Source organism: Numida meleagris, chromosome 2 (assembly GCF_002078875.1).
Source record: "Numida meleagris isolate 19003 breed g44 Domestic line chromosome 2, NumMel1.0, whole genome shotgun sequence".
Lineage (NCBI taxonomy): Eukaryota > Metazoa > Chordata > Aves > Galliformes > Numididae > Numida > Numida meleagris.
In genome coordinates this window covers 31,730,615-31,747,434 of record NC_034410.1, presented here as the reverse complement: position 1 = coordinate 31,747,434, position 16,820 = coordinate 31,730,615, and the positions used below count along the sequence as shown (strand labels likewise).

The 16,820-nt window shown below is 41.7% G+C and overlaps 1 long non-coding RNA gene across 6 annotated transcripts in view; it reads right to left on the bottom strand.

Annotated features, from left to right (window-relative positions):
* Positions 306-16,820, bottom strand: part of LOC110393944 — a 143,845-nt gene continuing 127,330 nt past the window's right edge. For all 6 annotated transcript variants that reach the window (XR_002435276.1, XR_002435280.1, XR_002435278.1 and 3 more), the window contains 2 exons: positions 10,587-15,908; positions 306-2,827 (listed from right to left, as the gene is read on the bottom strand). This is a non-coding gene — a long non-coding RNA (uncharacterized LOC110393944). The remainder of the gene's footprint in view (positions 2,828-10,586; positions 15,909-16,820) is intronic.

The window sequence follows — 16,820 nt, the reverse complement described above, 5'->3', positions numbered from 1 at the left end:
CTCACAGTCTTGTGTCTCCATAAAATTATAGAATTGTTACGGTTGGAAAAGACCACTAAGATCATCTAGTCCAACCATCAACCCATCCCCACTGTGCCCACTGACCACGTCCCTCAGTGCCACATCTACATGGTCCTTGACTACCCCCAGTGATGATGACCCCACCACCTCCTCGAGCAGCCTGTTCCAGTGCATCACCACTCTCCTGAGAAGACATTTTTCCTTATTTTTTCTGTTGCACCTTTACAAGCAGACGCCAGTAGCTAGGCTCTTTTAAAGACTAAAACTGAGGAAGGCCACAGTGAGAGTAACCAACTTGACATTTTATTATGCTCATTTCCTAGAACTACTATTTTGTGGAAAGTTTTCCCTTAGAAAGCATCCTAATATGGAGTGTTTAAAAGCATAACTCAAAATACACATTTTCACAGATCTTATGTACATGTAAAGAAGAGCCAAAATATGGCATTCCCTCTGCACCAAAAATATTTACAATTTCTATCAAGGAAAGTTCTGATGCAGTATTGATGTCATCATTACAGAATGCAGAACAAAATACACTTTGTCCGGCATATAGCTCATTAAGGAGCTATGAGGAAAAGCAGAGGAAAAGGCACGTATTTTTTTTCGGGGAGAGAGAGAGCATACACTGAAGAATCCAAACTTTTGCCTGGAAAAGACACACGGAAAGTCATGTGCACTGATTTATGTTCTTCAGTCTAGATATGGGGTGCGATGGCAGAGGTGTTTGGGGACTTTCTCCGGTGGCAATGATTCTTTTCTGCAGAGCTCACAGAGTAAAACTTAACCGGCGCTGTGCTCTCACTGGCAATGAAGTAGCTCCACCACCTGGAGTATTTTAGAATTGCCTTTCTTCCTCTGTTGTACCGGGTTTATATATCTCTACGGTTTTGTTGTGCTTTGTGGGTTTTTTGGGTTTTTTTTTTTTGCGGGGGTGGGGGGTGGGAGGGTTGTTTGTTTGTTTGTGGGGTTTTTGATTCTTTGTTTTGTTTCTTGGTTTCTTGGCTTTTGGTTTCTGTTTGTTTGTTTGGTTTGTAGCTGATGCCACATATTTGGAAAAAAAACAACAAAAACAGTTATTATAAGATAAAGCTGTAAAAGCAGGTAAGTGGTAACAGCAAGATGGTCTTTCTGGTCCTGAACTTTTTCCTCTAAACTATGAGGAATCTTTGTTTTACAAGTGTCCTGTTGTACTGTGTTGTGTTACAGCCTTTCAAAATTTATAGAAGTCGCTGCCCAAGAGATAACAGTGAAGTGGAAGAAAGGAGTTAGCTACATTAGTTTTTTTCTGATACATAGTGTATTCATGTACTTCCATTAAGACAAAGTGGAGTTACTTCTGAAATACGTATGAAAAAAAAAGCAGATTTGGAGCAGAAGAGCCTAAGGCTTTGGTGAAAGAATAAATAAAGCCAGTGTCTTTACATCTATCTCTCATTTTTATTGTTGAGAGCTTCAGCACCAGTTCCTTACACCCTGGTGTCCAGTAAAAATGTGGTATGTAAGCATAAATTTCAAGCAGTGGGAAAATCAACCCAGCAGAAATCAGCCTGGCAGCAGAAGAGGATAATCAAACCCAAGCCATGCCCACGCTGCGGTTTTTCCCAGTCACTCCCATATTTGTGCAGTTGTGGCTCATATTAATCCCCCTAAGGCTTTATTTTTCACATTCTTTCCCTGCAGATGTACAGGTGGCTTATCTCAGTCCTGCATGCCCTTTGTAATATTTGGCAGCGGACAGATGTACACCCTATGACAATGGGTTGTTCCCCATGCACAAGGCAAGTGGTGGGGGAGGTCAGAGCATCCCATGGATGCATACTCTCCCCACTTCATAGACAGCCTTGGGAAAAAGCTAAAGCCCAGAGCCTACAAACCCCTGTGTGTATGAGCAGCCTCAGACTTCAGTGGTCTACGAAGAGAAAGCAGCAGTGCTGCCTCAGATGGACCGAGAACATTATTTTCCCAGCAATTCTAGTTTTATACAAGTGCCACTGCACACAGCAACTTTTTATTCCTTTAATACATACGGGTTAAAAAGAACATACCTACTGCTACAGAGAACTAGCACAATTTCTTCCTGTTTGCCACCTTATCTGCAGCAGCTAAAATCCTGCGTAGAGCTCAAATCTATTTAAAAAGTATTTTACTGGGCAGAACAGGAGATTTGGCATCAGAGTGAAAAGGTGAAAGAGAGCAGCAGTCACTGCTGATATCACAGTAGCACAACCACAAACAAAATGGGAACACATAGGGAACATATATGTTCCTATATGGGAATATATAGACACATGCGGTTCTGTTATTTTGTTATTTCTATTCTTCCTCCAACCTTACTGCCACTCTCTCTAGAAACTTCTGTTGGTTTGGGGTTCTCTTTGTTGTTTTGTTTGTTCATTTATTTGGGTTGTTTTGTTTTTGTTTTTGTTGTTATCTTTTGAAGCACTCTTCAGGATCACAAGCGATTGTCCCGTTGCCTCTGGTCATACAAATAAATTGACGCAGAGTGACCTCAGCGCTGTCAAAATGATTGGCTCACTTTGACTAACTGAAGGATCAGCAAGTAACTGAAGGACCAAAATCAATGAAAGTTGGATAGCAATGCCCTCAGTACTGCACCTGCTTTCATTCAAGGGAGAGCAGAATTTAATTGAGTCAGCATCCTAAAGGACCATCCAGCCCAGGACCCTGTCCCAGTGAGTGAGCTGCAGAGGCTTGCAGAGCCCAGGCCACAGGGCAGGGGAATCTGTCTTCACTTCTGGTCTCCAGAACCCACAGTTAAGAGTTTTACAGTTGTAAGTATTTGCTGTGTGAAAAAAATAATAATAAAATCAGTTATTTTATTTTGTTTTAATCTCTTGCCACTCAATCTATTAAAATAATTTAAATTAAAAAAAAAGAGAGAGGAAAAGGAAGCAAAAAGAAAGGTAGTTTCTAACCCTCTCATGAAGCCAAGTTGAAGAAAAGGAAGGGATTTAATTTGAAATGAGACTGGGCTTCCAGAAGGACTTTTTAAACCTTCCTAATTTAGTTTATTTAAGCCCAGTGAAATGAGCTATGAAAAAAATACATAAAAAACATCAGACTTTAAAGAACCAGATCTGTTGAAAGCTTCTGTGAGCAGAAAACCCCTCTATTACATCTTTGGCAGAGAAGTGGCTGTATACACAGATGACATGCCATTAGAGTCCACATAAGTAACCACTAGGGAAAGCACCTGCTGCAATACAGAAGATGTTACAAATCCAAAGATCTGATTGAAAAGCAATTTATATCACAAGCAAATGCATAATAAGAGAAGACACACTACTCATTGTAGATCTTCCCGCATAGGAAAACAGCACAGAATAGAAAGTAGTTAATCTTATGGAAATAATTAAACAAGATCAAGGGGAAACGTTTTTTGAAAATATTCAACGCTGATCCGAAACATGACTGATTCAGGTTAATGAAAAGAGAGTTCATCCTCTCAGCCACAGAGTCTTGCAATCCTGAAAAATTCTTTTAATAAAGAAATAGAGAGGAATACTGAGTCTAATTCAGCAATGAGATCACCGAGTTTCAGTTGTTGTACTTTCCTATTGTCAAGTAAAATTAACATGTGTGAGGAAGTTCAGGTTTCATATCAGAATAAATGATTTTAGTGCCTTTCTGTTCAAGGTCTCCCTGTTCCTAAAAGCAGTTCCTAAAAGTCTTGTGTTTCCATTCTATGCCAGCAAAATAATTGATGAAGAAAGCCTCCACCTTCTGCCCTGTTTCTTTGCACTGATCTGATCTTGCTCCCATGGACATTAACAGAGAAAGTCCTATCAGAGCTGGCAGAAGACTGAGTCAGACCCCGCAGTTACATTTACTGAAGTGAGACTGTGACGATGAAAAGAGGTAAGGTTTCCTGGTTTGAGCTACTCAATTCACAGGCTGGATCGTGAGACAAAGGCCAAGCTGGAAAAGGGCAGTGGAAAGCCTTGCAAGTTGAGCATCTTCTCTCTCCTGGTAGGAGAGAAGAAACTGACGCCTTGTAAAGGACCAACAAAAAAACAGCTTTTGACTTTCTGGAGTGTGCCTGGTTCCCACTGCTCTTAGGAACAGGGAGATCTAGGACAGAATGAATGAAAGGAGGAAAATTAGAAGTTTTGTGTGCAAGTATCCTCATTTTTCTGGCCTCTCAAATGTGCCTGCCACGTCCTCCCGGTCTGTGTGTGTTCATGTAATTTAGAAGCATGATCTCATGGCCAGCATTTCACTTGCCCTGGGTGAGCCCTCATTCTGAAACCCATGCAGTTTGTCAGGGTGAGGCTCTGAGGCCGCAGGACCTCTCAGGGATGTGCGATGCCCTCTGCAGGCTGGGGACCTACACCAGCTGGACCATACCCCACAAATGGAGGCTGGCATTGGCGTTTGTCATTGCTAAGGAAAAAGTCACATCCAGAGCCAGGTCTGGGCACAGCAGAACACAAGGATTGCCTTGCACAGCCCCCAGCACCTCTCCAGGGCTTGTCTGCAGGAGCGGATTCACTTGGGGTATGGCAAATGCCCGGTTTTTCCTTCCCATGCTCGATGCACAGCTCATAATGGTAACTCAGTAGTCTTCAGGAAAGTCCCAAATATCTGCTCAGAAAGAGTTGCCGAATAAGTGAGTGAGGGCTCTTTCCCTCTGAGTGCTTTGCAGACAGAAAGCAAGAGAAATGCTTCCAAAATGGTAACAGCAAGAATCCAACAGCAATCTGCAAGTCAGATAGGAACACAAAGAGCATTTCATCTCCTTTGTGATTAGGATTGAGCTTGACGCGTGGAAAACAACCAGACCACACAGACAAAGGAACACTGGAAATAATAATCTTTAAAGAAGCACATCTGAAAAATATAACTCTTCCAATGTTTAAATTTGTCTTGTGAGCACAGATGCCAAATGCATTTCAGGAATAGCTCAGCAGTGACTGAGTACAACATTTAATTAAGTGATTATATAATCATCCCTCTGTTTTATGAAGCAATAATTCAGCTCCCAAGTGGATAAGCTATGAGGCCAAAGGCCGGGCAGTTTATCACAATGAGGGAATCTGTTTACTGCTGAGGAAAACAGGGGGACGATGATGTTATTGTTAAAATACTAGTTTAATTACTGTAAAATGAATAAGTCTTATTTTTTTCCTTTTAATTTTGTAACAGTGCATAGCTTGTCAGAATAATGGCACTTCCACCATTTTCCATGTGGAAGTGGTGGTTATTTATGGCCACATGGAACGTGAGGGAAGTTAATGATGTCACGCAGTCAATTTATTGGGGATAAAATTGCTAGAGTCATTTTATCAGGAAATGATATAGTTCTCTGCATGGAATGTAAGTAGACAAGAGACTCCACTTACAGTGTAAAAGGGAGATCAGACAAGGTAACTTCATTGCAGGAAGGCTTTTCACTGGATTATTAATAATAATTCCACTAAACCAGAGGCTCTAGACCCATTGAGCTGTGACTTCACATAATACACAGTATTTCATTATGGAGGTCTGGACAGCAGTTGGTGAAATTACATGTAGTACCAACAGCAAGTACAAAGTTGTATAGGCAGGCAACTTGCTTAGAAAAGTAATGACTTGTGCAAACAGGATGCTATAGTGATAGGGAATTAATTGCACTAAATTATGTGTCTGGGTTTTGTTTACAGTTCTCTTCAGGTATTTTATTACAGATTTCGATAAAACCCCCAGTCAGTAAGGGAATAAGCATGGAGGGTATTCTTGAAAATGATTGAGAGTACAGTAGAGGGAAGAATGATTTACTGCAATATGAAGAATCAGAAAACAACAGAGATAGATAGCAAAAACAGAAAAGAGCCAGCAAAGACAAAGGAGAATGAATTCAGAAAATCAACTGGATGTGAGGAAAAAGGGGAAGAAATGCAGTGACCAATGTTTATTATATACAGATTGCAGTACTCAGAGCTGAGTGAGTAATGAGTTTAAGAGGGTTAGAAACTTCCTTTTTACTGCTGCTACGGCAGTCGCACAGTCAGGAAACCCCACGCAGACTCAGCATTTCTGAGAGGCACTCGAGAAGGTGTCCTACCTGCTTTAAAATATCTGGATGAAAAGAAAGAAAGAAAGAGAGAAAGAGACAAAAAGTCTGAGCATTGAATTTAGCCTGTTACCGTAAATTCTACTTTTACTATGGCACTAAGATATTAGGGACTGTATTACATGCTGGGTTCCCAGGATGGTCCGTTCAATGGACTGCACACCATGTAATCATTGATTTGATGCCTTGAAAGAGAGTTTATAGGGAAAGCTGCTGGGAGAAATAGCACTAATACAGACTGAGACTGATTACTAAAATGGGGAGGAAAACTATTTGGCTGCAATCATTTTATAGGAAAGTGTTCTTAAGTGAGGGAAAAGGAGTTTATGTTCCATGTAGAAGAATCCCTGCAGAACAGTTTCAGCTTATTAGTACTAAATTGACCACAGCAAATGAGCACTACAATTGTCAATGACCTGGCATTTTATAAGCGCACTGGGGCTCAGTTTTAAACTATTTTACACATATAAAGAATGTGAGATGGAAGATGAAAGTAAGGAAATCCACCCAGCAGTCTCAGCTTCAAAGACCGCTGCAGAACAGTGCTCTTGAGGGTGCACACATAACTACACTGAGATTTGCTTTTCTTCTGGAGTTTGACCACTGGCACTGAAATACGAGGCTCAAAGACAGCACTGATAGCCCACAGCAAGGAAATTGTTAGGGCTGTACACAAGTAGCTAAATGGCATGGAATTTAACCCTTTTGAAAGAGAGTTGATGAAGGCATTTAAGAGTGGGAAAGTAATGACACACATTGATATGGAGGAATGACTCAGTGAAACAGAAAGGTCCTTTCCAGCCCTGTGTCACAGAATGGCCTAGGATTTTTCTGTGGTGTGTCCTAGAGAATTCCTACACAGCGCTGCTCTCTGCTCTGCACCCTGGGACTACAAGACAAGCTCATGGGCATCTCAGCCAGACCTTCCTTTGAGATGGGGAACTCATAGATCCAGATTCTGAAGTCACATCACAACAGAATAACCTTCCTGAGCATTTTGGCCTTTAGTGAGTGCTCTACCAGTCTCTGTAATACAAGTGCAGTGAACCTGCTGGGTAGGTCGCCAGGAATGAGGATGCTACAGCCCTTAGTCAAAACAGAAATCTTCACATCAACCTGTATGAACTTGTTGCTTCCTGTCTATCTGTATTGCCATATTTATGTACCCATCCTTAGTCAGAAATGCTGGACAGCAGGCTTCTTCATCATGTCAGCAGGCAATCAGAGCATGCTCTTGTGACCCAGGAAATCCAAAAAGGCTGAGTAGAAGAGTCACCATCTTGGTCAAAAGGTGATCCTTAAATCATATGATTCTTCATGTATCTCTGGTTCTAGCAAACACTGAAATGACCATAACAGCAGCACTAGGTCCCAGGGTACTGCTAGACAGTGTGGCATAAGTTAGTGCACAGTTTTAAACAATGGAGAGAATAGAGCCAGAGAGAACAGCCATGTTACAACCTAGATGAAAAAAAGGGTGGTGTATTTTTCATGTGATGCACAGCAGCATTTGATAGTGAGGCTTTCTGGGTTGTATCAATAATGACAGCACAATCTCCTTTATCTAAGGCCCATTGCCAATGTTGATTAAGCTCTGTGCTCAAGGAATCTAGATCTGAAGTCTTGACATTCACAGGACTTCAGATGTCAGTGTGGCAATCAAATGGCCAAAGTAGAATCGGTTGGAGGCCATGGGCAGCATGGAACAACACGTTCTGATGCCAGTTTCCATGTGCTGACAAATACCAACCTGCCAACCAGACTATCTATCAACAAGCAAAGCTGTTGATGTACCAGCACCAGATACTGAAGAGCACCAGATACTTTGATGTTCTTTTGAGTTTATTGCACTTCAGCACTTTCCTTCTGAAAAGTTCTAAAAAGCTGTTAATTTTCCACTCAGATTTTAAAATGCACTGAGCTTCTCAGAGACAATGTCTAACAATGTTAACGATGGCTGGTTTCAAAACTCCCAGTAGGATTTGTATGCAATTAATGTTCTCCTCCTCTGAACAGAAACCTAGAGGTTTGCAAAACACACCATATGTTTGTCAGTTTGCCAATGAATCAAGATGTTTTTGCAGCCTTCTGAGTTTCAATAATTAATGGTAATGTCTAAAACCTAAATCACAGTTCAGGGGATCAGAAGAGAACTTTTGCCATGTCCAGTCTTGTTCAGCATCATCAGAGTGAGACATTTGGGGTGAGAAATTAAACAGCTAACCCACATTTTTCCCTTCACAGCCTGATCTCCTATTCCCATTGCCCTTTCCAAGCTATCTAACTATTCCCTGCAACAGGTTTACTTACTTTGCAGAGCAATGCTATTACCATTGACGTAGGCTTTCGTCTCAGATAACCGAATGTTCAGTACCCCAGTGTAAGCTGCCTAGGTTCACTTGGTCTTAGTGACTAAATGATGTCTTACAGTTTACAGGTTGAAAATATGCTTTATTCTCATCAAGTGGCTCATTATTTTCTTTAGCAGACCATTACCAACCGATTAATACAAGAAGATTGAGCAAACAAAATAAATCAGTTAGGTCTTAAAATCGTGTTCATAACCAGGCTGGCAAATTTTTATGAGCCATGTTATTTCAATTATTATTTTAAAATACAACTCCTTGAAAGTCTGATCCAGAAGAGTATACTTAATACCTCATATACTTATTGCCTTCACTCTTGGATAATTCTTCTGAGACCTCCTCTGCTTCCACACTTGTGCATGAGCTCTCCTGCTTTAGCTGAGACTTTATGAGGAGGATTCTTTTCTTTGAGGTGATGATTTTCCTTTTTGCTAGCCTACTAAAATTCTTTCCCTTTTTTATGGATTCCCTGCTGATCTGACCTCGTCCAGTCTATTTCCCCAGACAGATCTAAATTTGCAGTTCAAGATGGCTGATAAAGTAGCAGGAAATTCCTTAACTACCTAAAATGTGTTAGACTGCTTCTCCCCCTTTTCCCCTCCAATGCAGAACTACTGGAGGAAGTGCTCTAATAATAATGATAATGTCACCAGCCCTTCTGCTTCAGAATTATAAACATCGCTTGAAATAGGGTATTCTTTAATTTGGCTAATCTCATTCTCATTTTGATATTATTAAATGGCCAATTTGTACAATGAATGAATTTAATTTATACTTAGCCTATCATGTAGGTTAGCAGTTCCTGTGATCAGCATATTTTTAATAACACTGCTGATTTTTCTCAAGTGCACTGCAATTACATTGGTGTAATTAGATCATGTGTTTTAGGACTGTATATCTTTTTAGCTTTAATTACACTTTGCAACCCCACCCATTCACAGAACACAGAGTACATTAGAAGCATTCAAAATAATTCCTTTAAGAGTCAAGCAATTGTCCCCACGTGACTGAGGCAGGTGATATGCTAGTGCCATTTGGGCCCCTACACTATCACAAAATCACAGAATTACCATCCTTTCCATTTTGGGGGTAAAATCTCCTCCAAACAGCACTCAGCACGATATACAGAACAGCACAGGTTAGAACTGCCAAGAGGATTTCTGGACAGCAGGATTCAAACTGTATTACAAGAACTGCAGCACAGTACTAAGTGGTCTCAGGCATTTCATGTTGCAGTCTCTCTTCCCTTGTAAAGACGACACTGTCAGCAGCAGTAATAAATGTTTCCAGCTAAAGATGTCTCTGAATATCCCTGGGATTCCTATTTGAATGACTACTTTTTTGCAGAGGGTTTTTTTTTTACTATATTGATGTAGCAACACTAATTGAGTGCCAAATATGGCCTGCACCAATATAGTTTACTGCAGTTTGAAACTGGAGGCAGAAATCCTAGCACAGATTACATCTAAATCCTCCTACCAAGCTTCTACGTGAGACAATGTTACTGGGTTACAACCTTGGCTGCAGCAAATACAAAGGTTTGCTTTAAAGATTCACTGCCTATGAAGCTATCTGGTCCTTCTCCACATGGTCATTTTAACACAGTTTTAATCCAAACTTACTTTTTTTGACAATTCATTTCTCAGCTCTTTGAAATTATTAATGAAAAAAATATCTTCCTTTCCTCGAGAAAAAGGTGGATTTTGCCCTCCAAAAATTACTCCAGAAGTGAAAATCTTTCATTCTTCCAAAAAAACCTTTGAGCAATCAATCTTCCTATCCAGTAGCCATTTTACCTGGAAATGCTTGTGCAGCGCCTCCTGGGCACTGTAGGATGAGCATCCCACAACCCCAGGCTCCCACACCCCATTAGAAAGCTCTTGCCTGCTTGTTCCCTTTCTCTCGAGATGCCACTTCCCTGGATATCCACAACATATTGGGTCCACCTGACAGAAGACCAGGACTTGCTGGGTAGGCAGCATGCCAGCCCACGGGGAAGAGCAGAAGCAGAGAGAAATGGCACTAAAAACCCACAGGAAAGAGCTGGGCAGAAAAAGACCTGACAGAACAATTTTTCACTGAAAATGGCCCTTTCAGCAAAAGGGATTATGATTTTCACTCACCTTGCAGGGGCTCCAGCAGAGCACCGTCTGCTTTCATGCCGTTTCTCCCTCTCCATTTTCTCTGCGAAGCTTAGCAGTCATCAGAATCACGGGCTGAAAAAAATTTCACATTTCCCAGACAGGGATTGTGAGCTCAAAAGCCCTCATGGCCACAGATCCTGCACCAGGACTCACCAAGGTGCAAGGGCAGAACAGGGTCCTACAGTAGGAACAACTGGGAAGAAGTGACTTGTGGGTATCAGAGCCTGAACTTACAATCCCCAGCGATACTTCCTTCTGAAAGCCTTCAAGTGAGACATTTTGATGGCTTTATAATTGTTTCATTAAAAAAAAAAAATCCTTTCTGAAGGGAATTTCTGAAGTTTTTGGTTTTTATTCTTGTTTCTTTTATTTATTTATTTATTCTCCGAATTTTCCAGAGAACGGACAGTCTAAATTTAGTCTGGATACAAGCAGCAAAGTATCTCTCAAAATATGTGTCCATTTTTAAACCTAGTCTACGTTTATAGTGTCAAATTCTCTAATTCTGTCAAAATCAAGGCTAAAAATTTCCATGGGGGCAGAGAGAACAAATACACCCAAACAGGAAGCCAAGAAGTCTAATGGAGAAAGCTTCTGTTTCTGTTCATCTGCCATCATGACTTTCAGATCATCCTTGTATTGTCCCCTTATGCATGAGAACCACCCATAGGAGAAGGGAATAAGAAGACACAATGGGATATTTGCCTGCCACCACAACCGTTTGAGGCCTCTGGTAGCCACAAGCATAAGTCTGCTGTTAGCTTGGGCCTAGGTCTGATTTGGGCCTTCTTCTAGTTAGGAAAGAAATGGAGTGAGAAAAGAAGTGAACAGCAGAAATAGCTTTGAAATACTTTGTTTCGTCCTGCTTATCACTGAACAGGGGATGAGTTGGCTGGTCCACAGGTTCCATCATTCCAAACATTTAATTTTGCAAGCAAGGCCCCTGCAGCACATATCCATTGTGTTTTTGCCAGAGTTTGAGAGTTGTTGGGGCTCCCAAATTTGATAATATGTCTTAGCAGTTCAAACAGGGAAGAACCACTGTAGCTGTGAGGAAGAACTGGGAGAATTACCTGTACATCCCATACTCACTGCCACCATCCGATGAAGACACAAAAATGGGCAAAGGCAGACAGACTTTGACATTGTCACACTAAGTAGAATAGAAAACTTGCTCTTCACATTTGAAAGGGGAGAACCATAAAACAAATGCCCTCACCCTGCAAAATGCCCCTGCAGAGGCTCCCAGAACAAGGAGAAGGAAGAAGAAAAGGAGGAGAAGAAGGAGGAAAAGGAGAAGGAAGAGGAGACCTTCCAGAGCATCCTCCACCAGGGATGACTGCTGTCATGGCAACAGCAGCTATGTGGGAGAGGAGCAGCTGTGGTCAGATGATTATTTTTCCCTTTTTTTGCAGCAGCAGCAGAGCTGCTCCCAACACAGTACTGTCTGCCTGGATTAAAAGTCCTAGAGCTTCTTGGTTCAAAGGCAGCTCTCAGCAGGACACCTCTGATCCTACCTGGGATCACCCAGATGTTCAGTGTGCAAGTCAAAGCCAGGCTCTGTCTGCTCTCATAGGCACCTGCAGAAGGTGAGTTATCTCACTCACAGATGAAGAGACGATTTGTGCTCTGGAAGTGCAAGTCGTTAACACTGTATAGGATAAATTGCACCCCAAGGGCCCCTGTCTCTCTGGGCAACAGAAAGCTGCTACTCAACTAAATTAAAGTGTAGCATTCAAAGCTTAATGTTAGATGAAGTGACTCTCATCTGCAGAGTAATGTTGCCCGCAGACCTATTGAGCCTCATTCATCTCATGTAATTTACTTGCATTTCTTACTCCCTGCAGCTGGGCTGATGGCTTGTGTTTTCAGGGCTGCGCTACAGCCTTTCCTCTGCTCTGAGACCCTGTGCCAGACGCAGCTGGAGATGGCCCTGCCTCCTTGTTGCAAGATGCCAAGTTTGAAATATAATGCGTTTCTCCCATACAGAAATTATCGGAGCAATGCAATTAGCAATCGTACCTATAGGGCACATTCAGAACTCCAGTTACTATGTGATTGCCCAGAGAGTCCATTGAAACTCAAATAACCCATTTCAGTACATTTACCAATTATCATGCAAGGATGGGTAAGAAACAATTTGCTGCTTAAAATCAGAAAATGAAATCAAGGCAACTTTCAACTTTATGAGTTCCATTTGATTTTTCCTTACTCCAGACGAACTCCCACCCCACAAAACAGAAGTCACAAGTGATTAATACACGTTCTACTGAAAGCCACCACGGGCACTAAATTAAATCTGTGGTGCTCTCTCTTGCTTACTCACACACATAAAAGACCTGGAAGCCTGTGTAAGGCTTCCTATTGGCATGAGGTTGCCAGACAGCTAGCCTAAAAGCTATTAGCACTGGTTAGAGAGTTGCAGAATAATTTAGCAGAATTTTAAATGACTGCCCCAGCAGTGTGCTCCGTGATGGAGGCTGGAGCAGCTCTTGGAAATGCATTTGGAAAAAACTTGTGAATTTGAGGTTATTTGACAGATGCCATTGTGTTTGACTGATCATGTGTAATGCAAGTTTTGTTCATTTCAACCCTTCCTTTTGGGTTTCTCTGCTAGCAGTTGCTGTGCAAATGTTTTCAGAAAGATCACTAACATTAAAGAGCAATTCCAGTTACAAGTGATGGCTGTACATCATGTATATTGCACTGACTTGCAGTCTGGCTATACCAAAAGTTTTTGCATTACTGAAAACCTATTATACGGAGACCAAGAAACCATGTAATCCCTTTGGACCTTCAGCACCACCTTTTCGGATAATGTACAAGGAAAGTGTCTAACAGCACTTATATTCTACTCACACAGATGTTTTTTAAAGGATCTTTATCATCAGCCCACTGGAAAGATGAACTCCAGACTACCCAAACTGGAGTCACATTTGGATCTTGAACCTTGAAATTCCTGCTTCTCTCAGTGAAAATCAAGCACCGTAAGAATACAGTGTTCATAGGGTAAGGATGTGAGTAAAGGGACAGATGGTCATCTTTTAGATGTGTTTCACAGCATAAAAGGCAATTTTTTAAACTGAAGCAGCCATTTGTATATTCCACTGAGCTTCTTAAGAATCAATTTGGTCAAATTTGAATCTGGTAATATACAAAAGGAAAGATCTCACACTCACAGAGAAGACTTATCTTTTGCCTGGAGGAATATAGGCAGAGAAGAAGGAGTAGGTAAGTGAAAGGAAGCTAATATGCTACAGAAAGATTTTTTCCCTTCTCATACGCCCTTGTGAGAAGATTTAGAACACTATATTTAGCTTAGACTTTTCTTGTCTGGATTTAGATCTAAATAAATGGCCAGGATCTGAAAACGTATTATCTATTCATCAAGAAATGCAATAGCTCAGTCACAGAGAAGTGAATGCTGATTCCTCAGTCTTCATAAGCCCTAGGCAATTTAGGAAGACCAACAGGCTTTCCTGAACAATTCTGCCAGGCAGTAACATCTTATGCTGCAAAACAAATGCCTTCACAATGGTGAGTAGTGAGGCGGTTACTAAGACAGGAACAGATGTTTTTTCAGATGTCCAGTCTAGTTATTCCATGAAACATTTTTTTCTGCATCATCCTAACTCCCATCAGATCATGGCACTGTCCAATGCCGAGGTCCATTTCAAAGTTCTCTGCGGTCTTTCTCATGCCAGCCCATCTCACACTGCCTTCTACTCCCCTCTCCTGTTGAGGCACCTCTGCCTAATTTCCCTACTTTGTCTTTTTCTTGAAGCTGGCCTCTCCTGCATCTGATGTAGCTGAGACAACCAAACATTAGCAGATGAATGATTTTGCTAGGTTCCGTTGTGGGAGGAGTGAGAGGATTGGTTTTTCAAAACATATTTTTATCCACCTTTATATGTAGCCCACAGAACCTGGATTTGCAGACAGTTTCTTCCCTTTTCAGCATGAAAGGCAGTATGAGCTAGTGATCAGAATAAATGAGCTGGGAGAGCAGATTCCTCGTGAAGGCAACCTCAGAGGAATGCCTGAGGTGTCAACACATCATTAGGAATTTCTTGGTTAAAGTCATATAAAAGACACTGTGACCTGGAGCCACTGACCACTGTGTTTGTCTGAAAGACTTCCAAGGGATTTGGACCAGGCCCTTAAAAAACAACAAGTATGAGGTCATTTCCAATGAGTCCCTGAGCTCCAAGAGGCAAAGGATTTTGTGACAAGGAGAAGCTGAAGACTACAGTGAGTAGCGATGCTATCTGAAGCTTCCCTGTTTGGTAGCATTGCCTTTCAAGAGAGCAGGGTTGCACCAGAGCTTCTCCTTACCAGCTAACACACAAGAGTGGTCAGCCTCCTCTTCGGGCCCTTTTCTCAAGACCAAATCCAAGTACCCACTTTCTCCTTCAAATGCAACAGAAGTTCTGATACCGCAGAACTTGTCAGTCACTCAAGTTCAAATGCCCCCATAAATTTTCTGCATAATTTTCCTTTCCCTGTTCATTTGGGCCCAGTGCCCCATGTCCCCACCATGAATGAAAGCAGCCAGGACTTGGGAGCTGGAGGAGGGTGCAGACATCCCAGCTGCACACCCACGTCCCACAGCGAGCAGCGCGCCAGCTGCCCCAGGAGCTTTCACAGCCCATGTTGTGTCATGGTGCTGGCTTGGCTCCAACTCCACATCTGGCTTGCCAAGTTGTTTTGTTACTCTCCTTGTTATTCTTTCCTCCTTTTCTTGACACCATGCCACAAGGTTTTTTTTTGCCTCAGAGCCAAAGGCAACTGCATGGACTCTTCTGATCCCATGACAGGGGCAACGTAATAACCACCCAACAGATCCATCTGACATTAGTCTGAAGATTTCCTTGCTGAAGCACACAAATACAACTTGGAAGGAGCTGACACAGATAGAGCTCCACATCTTTTTTTATATCATGGGGCACAGAGAATTTCCTTTTTCATTCCTGTGATTGTAAGCATGTGCCAACTTCAGGTGGGCCTGACCCAACAGTCAAAAAGGGGGAAAAAAGCCCTCCAAAAATATTTTCAAGATGTAAGTATAAAATCTCTGTAATTAAGTTGCTGGCAGTAAGAACTAGTGCAAGATTGGTGTTACAGTGTCTTAAAGGAGAGAACATACTCTTCTGCGTCTTTGCTATCCCCTGTGAATGGGCTTCTGCTTGTACTTAACATTTTCTGGGTTAGTTTTCTGCAAGTGTGAGTGGAGACAGCAAATCCAGTTCCAGGGTCCAAGGTCCAGTGCACAGATGGGCTGCTCAGGAAATCAGGACAGACCTGTAATACAAAACATTTGGAGAAGACAAAAACAAAAACCACAAAGAACGCTTGCAAGAATTAAACATCTCCAAGTTCAAATAAAGTCCTGAATTTGTAATCAATTACAGGCAGTTTGTTTAAATATATTATGTATACGCAGGATGATCCAAAAGTAATGCCTCCTATTTATTTCCATGGAAACTACAACAGATACAAAGAGCACAACAACACTATTCGATAGAGCAAAATCTCAGCTACAAAACACTATTTTTCAGCATAGTTACCAGCACTAGCTGTGCATTTCTGACAGTGGTCAACAAGAGCCTGTATGCCATGCTCTTATATACATCTGCATGGCTGACAAACGTGGTCTTTCACATCACTGTCACCACTACTGAAATGCACCACCACCTCCTCATTGTGCTCATATCCACTGTTTTGTCTTCACAAACATTCAGCAAGTGTCAATATGTCAGTGGGTGCCATTTCTTTTTACATGGAGGAATTCAGTTCCATTCCTTTGCTTCATACACACATCCATGTCAGCCACCATTCTGTCAGACTGCCCCTCTGCTGCTATCTGTCACACAGCAACAACATGTAGTGGAATATTGGTGGGAAGGTTCAACCTCTTCTGTCATACTAACAACCACCTCTGAAGTTGTGGGCCAACATAATGAAATAGGAGGCATTACTTTTGGAGCAGCCCATGTACATTTATGCAACACTATAAAAGAACTCTAGAAATGTGCTGACTGGATGTGGATGGGTGTAGATTTGTGTATCCTTTGACTGGAGACCAGATTCTGCTTCTGCTGAGAAGATCATATAAGTCTGTGAAATACATAGGTACCATTTTGGTGTGTGTTTTCTTAGTGTCAAGACACACCTGGATGGACAATGTATGCAGCTCCCCATGCAAAGAAAGCT